Raw genomic sequence first — 13,985 nt, forward strand, 5'->3', positions numbered from 1 at the left:
GCTCGTGATCCACGTAACGATCGCTCGTAGTTGAAATGTTTTTCGAAACAATAAAAGCTTCCGAACAATATAAATGTTTCGTATATACAGGGTGTGCCAGTATTGATACATCGGAAAGTAGCTGTTTCTTTGCTGAGTCTTTGCAAATAATATTTCATAATCATCGTCCATCAATATCACGTGAACTTTTCTAAATAAGAAGGAAACATATCATACAGTAGGAAATATATTATTGAAGTTTATTATATTTATTAAACTTTATGATTACTTCATATTATTTCATTATGTATTCCTAATTTTCCGTTACGGCAAAAACAAACTTAAACTGCGATAATATCCATCGAGACAACGATCTACAGTGAGATCCGTTATAACGAGACGCGATAAAGTGCACGCGTACCGAGCCAAAATTCAAATTTTTATTCTATATTTTCGACTTCTTTTTTCGCGTAGAATCACCCCCTTTCCGCTTGTACCACCAGTTACCAACCACCCTGTATACTGGATCATCCCATAAATAATGCGGTTTTTCCGAGAATTAAGTCCAATACGATGAGAGTTTGTTGCTGTCGGTGTTTAAAAAATTAGAATAGAAAATTTGATAGAAAAAGATGGTGAATTATAAAAGAGCAAGGGAAAGTCATCACTAGTATGTAGTGATACGAAAAACAACAACCGCGTTGATTACGAGGTAACGCAATATGTATCATCGCATCATTGAGAATGCTTCAGAATAGAGGTAACATATATTTTCTAACATCAAGGTAAACATTGATAACAGTATTTCTTTATATAACGAAAAGATATGAAGATGTCAATAAATATAAATTACTGACGATTTCTTAGACCTTTTTCTAACACTGTATTAATTTCAATAAAGTTATAGTATACTTGTTACAAGCGTACCTACTCTACATACGAAAATAAGTGAAAAATGTGGAATAAAATTTCCGTTTAAGGCTTCATTTTCAATAAAAGGTGTGAATACGTTTAGCGAAAAATTGACTCAGTAGCAAATTTTCAAATTTATTTTTTATTATTATTATATTATTATTATTATTATTTAGTCTATTTATCTACTCCTGGGTTAATCATGTGCAAGTATACCTGATAAATTTTCAAGCTCTACTCACTAAAAAACGGAGCGTCATACGAGAAAATCTTATGGTATATTCTCTTTTTATTTTCTCACAAGAAATACCTGTGTGTCCATGTTATTCGACAGCATCCAGTATATCTAAAAATACATCTAAATACGTGGGAAAATATTCATTAAACCCATTTAGCCACTACTCGCATTTCTCTGGAATTTGTTCAAAGAATAAATAAATTTTTGTTTGTCGTCAATAACGCTTGGAGTACACGCGGAGCACAGTAACTTGGCCAAATGAATTCCCACGTTGCTTTCAATTGGCGTGAGCGGCATGACAGGAAACACAGGAACTGTGCAAGAAGGGGGCGAGCGTTCGCTCCCCAAGATTGCAATTGAAATTCTGCTCGTGGAAATGTGAAACGGCAAGCCACATGGCATAGGCGAATATTCATTTCGCACATAGTCGTAATCTGCCTAACAGCGACGGTTATGAAATAAATTTTACTCTTCCGAAGAAAAAAGCTGACAGTGACAATATTTTAATTTTATTGCTTCCATTAGTAATACTAATGTTTTCCTGTTTGATGTTAATGTATTACATCGTGAAATATGTTGGTTCGCCTCTCGGCGTTAGCTGCACCCAACGAACATACGATAAATGAGCCACGTTATGCAGAAAGCTACCAAACTCTCGATAACCTGAAATTGAGGAAATATGGTTTGGAGGTTTTAATTTAAACGAAAATGTAGCTCTATTTATTGTTGTTATTTTATATATACTTAGTGGCTTATTTAACAACGAGTAGTACCATCAGCACGTGGTTTAAAGCTTTCGCTAAAGTTTTCTACAAAGTAACTATTAACCTAAAGTAGAGTTACAGTTTGGTAGTTTGAATAATCGTACGATGTAAGAGCTGTACCGTGGGTTAATAACATCACAAAATTGTGCAGCTCCTACTGTGTTCAACTAATTGCTTATTTTCGCACGATTCGACTCAAATATTGTCTATAGTCGTACCATTTAATGACAACGATGGAACAGAAAAGAACATCGTGACACGAATACATAGAATCCAAACATTCAAACGCTACATTCAAATGAAAGTCGATTTGTAATACCAGAACAATTCTAAAAATATAATTGTCTATAAGAAAAGCGCGCATAAAATGATAAATTAGAAATGTTTGCGTTCAAATGGTCACAATATCGAACACGTGCACATAGAATGCGAATACTCAAATACTGCATCGTAGATGAAAGCGAATTTTTAACACTGTATAATACTTAAAGTAATAATCAGATAAAGATTAGCCTGAGATAATAATAAACTAATAAATAAATATCCCTTAAATAGACGATTCCAATTAAAGTGGTGCGAAGAAAATAATTTCCATCTGGATAAAATCAAAATACAATAAAAGATTAATTTTATCAAAAACACTTGTATCCTTTTAGTAACTAAAAAACCAAATCGTCATTTATATTAGCAGATATCTTTGCCAGCGTTATTGATCGATTAATTAAACGAAAATTAATCACCAACCATACGAGAGTGACGTGTGCGTTATTCATTATCTTAATTTAAGTGCTCGTGGCTGATATGATGACGTTCAAACTTTGTTGACTTTACACGTGGCGTGCTAACTTAAATAAATTAAAGGCGACCACTTTGATATAGCGAATGACTAAATTTCCTACAAGGCACGACTGACTAGAGCTCAAGTAACTCACGTTTTCTCGTGCGTCCTTTACCGCACGCTTTCAGAGAAGGAGCAGCAGTTCCAATATTAGCGAGGAGTACGTGAAGTTTGATAACGATGCGGAGTTTCCTTCGGGTCAGATTCTCCGGTCTCCAGGATGTCACAGCCAAACTTACCCTTCGGAAACTCCTAGTTTACGACACATCTTTAAGCAATTGAGGACGAGGGGAGCGCCTCCCTTAAAAGTCTACGTAAGCAATTCTTAACGTCTTGGGTAGGGTGTAGCGTGACACATGCTGGCAATAAAACACAGCCGTAAACTCAGAAATCGCTTTCTTTCGCAATCACGTGTTATAAAGTGTACCAGTAAAGATCTAATAATACAGATATTTGCAATAGTAGCTTTTCACGCGGAAACATCGTTGACATTAAACTTGACTACCTTCTTCAGAAAGTTCCAGACCACATCGAACCAAACGCAAACTACTCGTTCGTTCATCAATTTCTACTTCGTCAGTTTCAAAGTGATCCTCGTTGCCCGCAATATATTTCTGCCAACGTTTTGTTCACGTTTCGAGATAATCTAAAAATTCGGTTTCTATGACGACGTTTAACTCTTTGTGCGAATATAGCTTTTCATCGCCTAAATCGATCGAAATGGTTCTGGTTGTTTCGACGATGGAAATGATCGAAGCGATTGTTTTAATCGGCAGCATCCGCGACCGAATAACGAAGTACGTATACTACTTGTTCCAAAAGTTCCAGGACAAGTCAGATGAGACGCAAACCATTCGCTCATTCGTCAATTTATATTCTTCAGCATTCCGAATTTATAACACGGTTGCGTGCGATTAGAAACGATGCCACCTTTCTACGCGCAAAGTATCTGCTCATTCAATCGCTCAGAGGCTCAAAATTAAACACTGCGACCGTGACATAAGTCGTGTTAGCGGTGATCTCTAACGTACACTCTAATATATTGTGTAACTATCACTATGTCGTAGTCTGTCTTTCGGAATGTTGGAATACCTTACTCCCAGGAAGCGTGAAATACTAGTGAAATTGAAGTATATCACATATTAAAATCAAGTATTTCAGAAATGACCGAAACGTGATGTTCATTTCTGGTGATATAATCCCAGCAGTGTCGAGCTGAGATCACATTGCTCTAGTAGCGTTCCAGTGTAGTGACTTCACCCAACACTGGATCATAACTGAAATAATGTAAACAGTGTTTCCATTTCAGCAAGCAATCCAGTGAAGGACTGCTTTTTATAATTCAGTGTTTACATCCACTGTCGAGAACTATAATCCCAGCAGTGTCGAGCTGAGATTACATTGCTCTAGCAGCGTTCCAGTGTAGTGACTTCACCCAACACTGGATCATAACTGAAATAATGTAAACAGTGTTTCCATTTCAGCAAGCAATCCAGTGAAGGACTGCTTTTTATAATTCAGTGTTTACATCCACTGTCGAGAACTATAATCCCAGCAGTGTCGAGCTGAGATTACATTGCTCTAGTAGCGTTCCAGTGTAGTGACTTCACCCAACACTGGATCATAACTGAAATAATGTAAACAGTGTTTCCATTTCAGCAAGCAATCCAGTGAAGGACTGCTTTTTATAATTCAGTGTTTACATCCACTGTCGAGAACTATAATCCCAGCAGTGTCGAGCTGAGATTACATTGCTCTAGTAGCGTTCCAGTGTAGTGACTTCATCCAACATTGGATCATAATTGAAATATTGTAAACAGTGTTTCCATTTCAGCAAGTGATCCAGTGAAGGACTGCTTTTTTTTAATTCAGTGTTTACGTCCGCTGTCGAGAACACGACATTCCAGGGTTACTGAAAATGGATAAAGATGGTTTTTATCCAGTGCTGGCTGAAGTGGTACATTGTATCCATTGCCACTACAATTTACTATTTTCAACGATTCAGAAAAGACTGAAATAATGCAGACATCGAGCGATTTTCAGTCAAACGACTGGAATGTAATCTGTAGATTACAGACTGGGACTAAGTAGACCCAGCATTAAACAAAAAGAAAACCAAATACTAAAGCAGCATTGGTATAGTACAGCAAACAACTTTATTTTTTAATTCTCGTGCAATACTCTACGTGTAGTTTACAATGAGCAATTTTGAAATTATAATGTGTTACAATAGAATTTCACAGGGTTCAATAAATAATTGGCGGCAGTAGATCGCAGATAGTAAGAAGGTCATCCTGAATGAGCAGTCGAGTGGAACAATGACAATGTATCGTATTGTATCGCACCGCATTGTATTATTATTATTATCATTTGTACGCAAATACGTACATAAATCAATGTAACAAATGCTTGTTGCTTACAGTGAACGGCAGCTTCTGACCCATTTACTTTTAATTTTCAGAAAAGCTGTATAGATGTTAAATGGTATAAAATTTAGTAAAACACAAATTTCAAAAAATTATTCGTTTCAAAGTAAATATCGGAGCATGCATCTTAAAAGCGTTTGTACTTGAATCGTAAAATTATTGGAATTTATGAATCATTCTATTTCCAATAATAACTGGATCGCTGATTTTTATGCAAATTCATATTTGCAAGATTATAAAAAAGCAGATCTTCGGTAAAAAATTGTTTGCCAATTATCATAGAAAGTATTAATACATCATATAATACTTAGGACGTTTTACGTAATTTTCCACAGCATGTGCATTTTATATAATTTTCCAAATTTCCCACAAATGCCTGAAAATCCACCATCCAGTAACGATCACTTGTATCTCTTCCTTCGCACTACGTTCATTTATCCAGTGTTGATTTTTCCATAGCAAAACATTTAATTATGCCAATATTTTTGAAAATATAAAAACAGGCCACTTATTGGCAATCAAGCCTCAAAGTAAAGTAAAACAAAGAAGTTGATGGAGCAGATTTATCGATTAATAGGATAACTAGCAGGCTCAAAGTTGCGAGGCTTGCAACTGGAAATTGTTTTATATTTCAATAAAGAGCAGAACACCGGCGTAATCTACGCCCACGTCAATGAGTAACGCGCATCTACGAGTTTCCTGGATGTAAATTATCAGCAGTTACGTAGAATCACGTCATGAAATAGTGTCGTAATTAATATCTGATAGACGAGATACATGTTATGCCATGATTTCACGAAGCTTCGGTTACTCGTGTAAACTGATACACAGCCATACACGGTAACGAAATAAGATAAATTTCTTCTTCGTTTAGCCACATTCGTCTACAATATGATTACACATTTTGTTAATTAATGTTTGTTGATTAATGTTGTTATAATCGCTTTAATTCCACGACCAATGGCATGCGAAAGTTTTTCGAACTGTTGCCACGTCGCTGAGATTGCTCGGATGCTTAGTCTACTTATGGAATATATTACAAAAGCCAACTGTCACCTAAGTTTCCCAAATAATTTTGCTCGTCTTTTGGATGGAATACATTTTTGGTGTCGAAACTATGTTTAAAACAATCAGGTACAAACATTTTCTTAGATAAAATAAAACTTCTACTTGATAGTATCCGTTGTAGGCTATCTGCATTTATTGTATTCAGTATCTGGTTGAAAATACGTAAGGAAAGAATATTTTTAAAAAGACAATTAACTTTATTTAATACACGTCATATTTGATTTGAGCATTTCTTTTCATTTCAGTGAATTATTACAATAAATCATTCATTAAGACATTTCATTATCATGTAGATAGCGTATACCATAGTTTGGAACCATGGAGCGTTAAATGCAGAATCATTGAAAGTTTTGTTCATTATTATTAAAAAAAAAAAAAAATAGAAGAGAAGGGAAAAGGAAAGGAAACCATTAAGCACGCCAGAATTATTCATGATAAGCTTTAAATGAATTATTCCTTGTTTCTGGATGCAAAACGTGGACCGTTATTTCTTCCTTGTTTCTATACGATTCTACACGTTTCTTCGAACCATAGAATTAATTCAAAATGAACAACGTGAAGTTCTTTATCGCTTTATTAATACGAACCTCAGCAATCTTGATATATGGTATTGTCGTTTAACATTTAAGACCTCGATAATTATAATAATATGTCAATATCTAAACTTTTGTATGTTATTGAACACTAATTATTAAGCTACCTAAATAAAAAAAAGTCTTTTAAATATACGCTTTTACTTTTATCGACAGTCTATAAATCATTCGCTGACAGTAACTAACTATTAATTACATGTAGACATTAAAAGATATTAGAATAGGAAAATATTGTGGAATAACTAGAAATTTTATTTAACTAGAAAAATATACGTGAGAATAAATGATTCATGATATAAACAAATTTTATATTATGCGATTTTTCAACCTTGTATATTGCAAGGTACATAAAGAAAAAAGCAATGAAACTTTTTACGACTAGTAACAGTGGTAAGTGCGGCATTACACGACCCTTTTATCACTTGTCAACGAAATATCGTAGATCATAATGATTGCTTTTAGACGTGATGATAAAAATAAATCTGACGTTGCTCGCGATTATAAAAAATATAACGATTTTAATTTAGCTTGGAAATAATCCTTATCGTCTCGCCAGACTGTTCGCTCTCCTAAGATAACACGATGAATAACAAGATGAATAATATTTTCTGTGCCATATTTCTGCTACCGTTTGCTGGCGAAATTATTAAGTTAATTACTGAACTCATTCACGTTAACTCTTATTACCTTTACATAAAATCTGCATCATCAAAAAGTTACTGATATATCCCATATTTTTAAAGTACACAGTGGCGGACAAAAGAAAGTCTGCAAAATGAGAAATATAAATGGAAACCATTTCGCGTCTACCAAATTATATTTAATAAGGGCAATGAATAAATATAATACTCATATATTTATTTATTGCTCTTATTAAACATATACTCATATATCCCATATTTTTAAAATACACAGTGGCGGACAAAACAAAGTCTGCAAAATGAGAAATATAAATGGAAACCTATTTGCGTCTACCAAATTATATTTAATAAGGGCAATGAATAAATATAATACTCATATATTTATTCATTGCTCTTATTAAATATATACTCATATATCCCATATTTTTAAAATACACAGTGGCGGACAAAAGAAAGTCTGCAAAATAAGAAATATAAATGGAAACCATTTCGCGTCTACCAAAATATATTTAATAAGAGCAATGAATAAATATAATATACACATACCACGGAATATATTGTTATCAATATAATAAAAGATTTGTAGTGTGAAAGCTACCAAAATTAGTAGCGTATCAATCTTTAAACTTCCCTCTGTCCACCACTGTATGTCTATCAGAAAATTTAAGTTCCTGTATCTTCACATTTTTTAAACAACTTCCGTAACATTCTTTGAAACGTATACTATATACCACTGTATACCATATTACTCAACATTTACCACAAATGCAATATTATTCACATTGTCACACTTAGCACAGATAGGTCAACAGTGCTTCGTACGAACATACGAAGCTTCCGGAAAAGTGTCCAAAAGAATTCCGACGTTCTGCCAGCATCGCAGCTGTCTCCATCAGAGTGTCCAAAAAACGTGACTTCTCAAACGTTTCAAAACATTCCTACTGTCGGATCGTCCGACGATCACAACGTCCGCTCATCGACGGTTAAATGGTATCACCGCAGAGTGTTACAGTGTGAACAATGAGAATGTAAGTGCTGAACGCTTCAAGACTCGCAAACGCAATATTTATGCTCTATTTGTACAGTAAAGACAAACAAATACACCGATCAAAAAATTGCCAAATTCTTCTCTCAATGTATAATTTATTCACGAGTTACCCCTCCTTTTCCTCCCTCATCTAGCACACGGTCGAACTACTTGGATCTCCCGATTTGCTTTTAACCGATGCCCTTTCCTAGAATATTAACACGTTCCCTAAGTTAGCCACAAAGTTTCTCAGTTCAGGGGATTTCCGGTATAATTGCAATTAGGGATAGTTAACGATCCGCGGTAGCAGCGACTTATCAGGGATTAGGGCCAAGGTAGCCAAAAGGCGACCTCTGTACAACTGACAGCATAGCGAAGTACCTAGCGGGGGCTGAATTTATGCCACTTAAACTTACTAAGTTGCCAACTCACCATCTCGATCGGTCAGATAATCTATCTCCTTGTCCTACAGTCCTGCCTGCCTCTCTCTCTCTCTCTCTCTCTCTCTCTCTCTCTCTCGCACAAAATAGTCTTTAACATGTCTGCTGTGCACGACAAGAACGTTTGACGGACGATCCCTGTTGTATCGAGATACAACGTAAGAACACAGCTTGATAAGCTCCGTTATACTTCGCATGATATTGAACTCTAATACGAAGTGCTTACAAGCACTAGATCCTGATAACGTTTGTAGAACGCGAGATAAAAGCACGGAAGCAAAGTTTACGTGTATGGCGTGCTTATTGATTACATGGAAATGGTGATTGTATCTATTTTCAAAGGCTCTGAAGTACGCGAAGTGGGCGTTTTCTTGCGAAGTATACGCATTTAAAGTCCCTCGGTGTTTTAATCCATTAAGGACCAACCAACAGTTTTGGACAATGTTATTTTATTAAATAGTCTTTAAAACTCTAAATGGGAAAGTAGAGACGAAAAATATATAAAGCTTTCGGTTGGAATTCTTTTTCATGGTCACGATGCAAACAAGCTGAATTCGATAATGTAAATTGAATGAAAAAGATGAAAAATGAAACGCACTAACGCAACGTTTGCTCTTAATGGGTTGGCTCTCGGAACACAAACTGGTCGAATCCAACGTTTTTCAATTTCTTAATTTCGTTGTGGAAGTACACGATTGATATTTAATTTTCAAAAAGCAGATGACTCGCTTCCACGAGTTCGTTTGTTACAAGAGAATGACATAAATAATAGGAAATTTCGAGTTAAGTTTAAAAACCGATGCTTGTAACACCATCAAATTTTTCTTATTCAAATTTCTATTAATTTTTCCCATTTATAACTTGTGAAATTGATCAACGTGGCTTCTGAATGAGTCATGTGGAGGTTTGGCTGAATAAAATACAGCCAATGACAAAAGTATAAAAATATTTATTATTGTATCTAACTATGTAGTTACTGATTTAATTAGATCTGACATATTTGTAGTGGTACTTTTTTTTTAAATTACAAAAGTTTGATACTATGGAAATGCAATGTAGAAGATCATAAAAAAACACTACATAGAAAAATAGAGGTAGACTTAAACACTTTTTGTAGCCACTATACATTAGTATACTTATGCCTCTAAAAATACATATTATAACGAAGACATTATGATTATAGCACCAGTAGCATCTCTATCATCAAATTTTGTATTAATTGCACTTGCAATAAGACACGTGTTTAAAAAAATGACACGATTTATTGCATTTCACATTTGTCGCACAAAATCAGAAAAAGATGTTTCTGATATTAATATTTTGTAGACGCTACATAGGCCTGGGTCTTCTTCGATAAAAGCTCGTTCTAAAAATATTTTTCCAAACTAAACGTTTGCATCCTCTTTCGTTAGTTTTGCATCTACTTTTGTAGAAAGTATTGTTATATATTTTTCAACGAACAATTTCCCAAGCTTAATAAACTTGTTAACAATACCTACGAACTACTAAAAAACTACTCAAAGAATACGTAGAGATTCTTCGTTATTGTTCAATGATAAATTAAACACTGGCAGTTAAGTGAATTTCACTGAGAAGAAAAAGAGGATTAAATACGTAACAAGGTGTAAGAACGTTCGCCAAAACGACTTTGCGGTTTTATTAAGTTAGGACGCGTAAAGAAACTTGATCTTTGTTCTAGATAACTATTTCGTGTGAAGGAAGCTAGGATGAAGTTCCACAAACAAATTTCATACCGCCGCCACGAACGACGACAACCAGTTAGAAATCTTGATGCAGTTCGTAACGAGCATGCGGATAAAGGATTACTTAACAATTCGATGCGATGAAGTTAAACTAGTTTCGTAATTACTGGATTGATACAATCTTCTTCGACATCTTGATTTGGATGAACAGATAGCGAGATGCAACGAACACGTGTTCAATTTCATAATGCATTAATATATTTTCATTCAGTCATGTATTTTAATTTAAACATATAAACGCTTTATAGTATATCAAATGTAATGGCGTATGTGAATATATGGACATCATATTTTCATTAAGAAGATATCGTGTAGCTATATATTTTATAAATACGTGTTTTTATACATATTGTAATACGTATAAAATATTATATGTAATATACGTAAGTATTGTATATTTTGATACAATGTATTTAAATAATAATATTAGCGATAGCCAATAAATGAAAATATTGCATATGTAGTTATAGGTAAACCAATGTTATCAATTGCTGAATTATCTCATGTTTCAATTATATCCAACGCGTACCTGCAGAATATTATGCCGAATTTATATATAAAATAATACAGCTTTTCATTATCTTAACTGAAATAATTAAAAAATATGCAAGTCTTGTAAAAAGTGATATCTGATCAATAAAATCACATATTAAAATCATATGTATTATATCGAATATTGTTTAAGTTGCTGTTTCTATTTAAAAGAAACGCGTCTTAAATGAGATACAACTTACAACAAATTTTAACAGGTTTCAATTGGAAATGGCTTTTGTACGTACACTTATTCTATATACGTTGCTGGCCGCAAGCATTTGGACACATTGCAATGTTAATTTAAGTCGAACGCTTTCCACTGCTTTTACTTCTTAATTATTTTGTTACAAATCTATCAATTCGTTCGCGCTATAAGCACCTTGTAATACACATAGACTGTGGATGTTCGTGCATTTATGGAAAATTGAAATGTACAGAAATATACAGAATACGTATAATGTACAGGAATATATGAAATATCCAAATACTATTTGCAACAGATAGGGCAAAAGAAGAATTTGTTATCACGTAGACAAAAATTTCAATTTACGTAAACAAATCTAAATGTGAAATTTGTTGAAACTTTTCCAATAATCGTATTGAGTAAGTATCCTAAAGGAGGTGATCGTTGATATTATTGTCAATATTTAAGGTCTAAATATAAAATACTAAATGAACTAAAATTTGTTAAAGTTTCTCAATAATTGTACTGAGCAGGTACCTTAAAGGAAACGATCAGTATTGTCAATATTATCGTCAATATTTAAGGTTTTCAACATTATAGTCTGTGAGAGATTCTCAAAATATATTGTCAATACAATAGGAATCTTAAATATTGACAATAATATTGATCGTCTGAATAGCAATGGAGAAAATACCCTGTTCAAAAAAACCAGGCTAGACTCGTCTACGAGAAATAATCGAATGTTGTGTCACTCGTTTTCGTTCTATTTAGCTACTACAGCCTTTTACAATATACAGGGTGGTTGGTAACTGGTGGTACAAGCGGAAAGGGTGTGATTCTACGCGAAAAAGGAAGTCGAAAATATAGAATAAAAATTTTTCGTTTAAGGCTTTGTTTTCGAAAAAATCGACTTTGAATTTTGGCTCGGTACGCGTGCGGTACGTTATAACGGACCTCACTGTAGATCGTTGTTTCGATGGAAAAATTTAAAAAAAAAAGGAAATTAAAAAAGAAAATTTTTTTTCTTTTTTTTTAAATTTTTCAATCGAGACAACGATCTACAGTGAGATCCGTTATAACGAGACGCGATAAAATGAACGCGTACCGACCGAAAATTCAAAGTCGATTTTCTCGAAAACAAAGCCTCAAACGAAAAATTTTTATTCTATATTTTCGACTTCTTTTTTCGCGTAGAATCGCCCCCTTTCCGCTTGTACCATCAGTTACCAACCACCCTGTATATGTTGTTTTTATCAAACGAGATCCGAGCAGGCTGCGATCTTCATAACGTCGAAATTCGTCCAGCAACACTTGGATTTTGTATGGTGTATGAATTTGTATGATTGGATGACGTGTGAATATGCTCCAGGCACACCATAATGTTTGGTCGCAGCTTTTTCGCCAAACGTTCAACGATCCTCGTTCCGCGAGCGCCGTACTCGCCCGATCAGGTTCTCAATTTTTCTATTTTCCATAGAATATTTTCCATTTCCAATCGATCGAGGTGATAAGACAAAATTCGCAGAAGGAGTGTCTTTTAGAATGTTTCGAAGCATCCGAAAAGACGCTGGCAGAAGATAACAGTTTGCAGATAACAAAATAGAAACTGATTGACGAACGCGTAGTTTGTGCTTCGTTTGACTTGTCCTGCAACTTTCTGAACAAGGTAGTGCATACGTGTTTCATTATTTACTCGCCAGCGTTACTGCGAAAACGGAGCTACAACAAACAATAGAACGAAGAACAATTTGACAGCGTGTTGCTAATCAACGCGAAATGGATCAGCAAAGCTAGCAATCAAGCACAGAACGACGATTGCCCAAAATGAACATTAACGCGTATATGGATTCTTCCAACAAAGGAACAAGCAGGCAAAAGCTAATTAGAGGATCTAGCCATTGACGGTTGGCAGAACAGACACTCTTGGCTACCGCCTATCGTTGGCATTCGACACTCCTATTTCCGTTATACCGTGTCGTGTACGCAACAGAAAGCTCCGCTGCTGCTAGCAACGTTACGTATACGCATTGGTACGGCATAATGAACAAGCATGTCGTGAACATAGCCAGCCTCCGCATCGGTACGTAACAACGACACCGTTCTCGACACTACCGACAACAGCTACGACACACAACCACGCGATCCTTCCTGTAGATGTATATCTCGCGCCAAACCGGTACACTGACCTACAGTACACCAGACCGCGGCTACTTGTATTGCCAGACGCCCATTATACAGGTTTCGCACGCGATAATTACAAAGAGACAACGAGAACAGCAGAAAGATAGGCTAACTAAACGATAGTTTCGATGACAGACGCTGATGTATCATCGTTGTATTATCGCGACCGAACGGTACTTGCACCAAATTATACGTCAGATGTTAGATGGCTGTGAAAGAACTTGGAAACGTGATTCGGACGATACGTACTGAACAATCTGTTCGGTATTTGCGACCTCTTTTAGTATTTGTTGAGGTTGAGATGAATTGATTGATGAACTGATTGAAAAACGAGTGGATGAATTTGTAATAGAAAAGTATATTGAAATAATTAAAGGTATAAGTTTATGCTGATTCA

Source organism: Bombus bifarius, unplaced genomic scaffold (genome assembly GCF_011952205.1).
Source record: "Bombus bifarius isolate JDL3187 unplaced genomic scaffold, Bbif_JDL3187 scf7180000008035, whole genome shotgun sequence".
Classification (NCBI taxonomy): domain Eukaryota; kingdom Metazoa; phylum Arthropoda; class Insecta; order Hymenoptera; family Apidae; genus Bombus; species Bombus bifarius.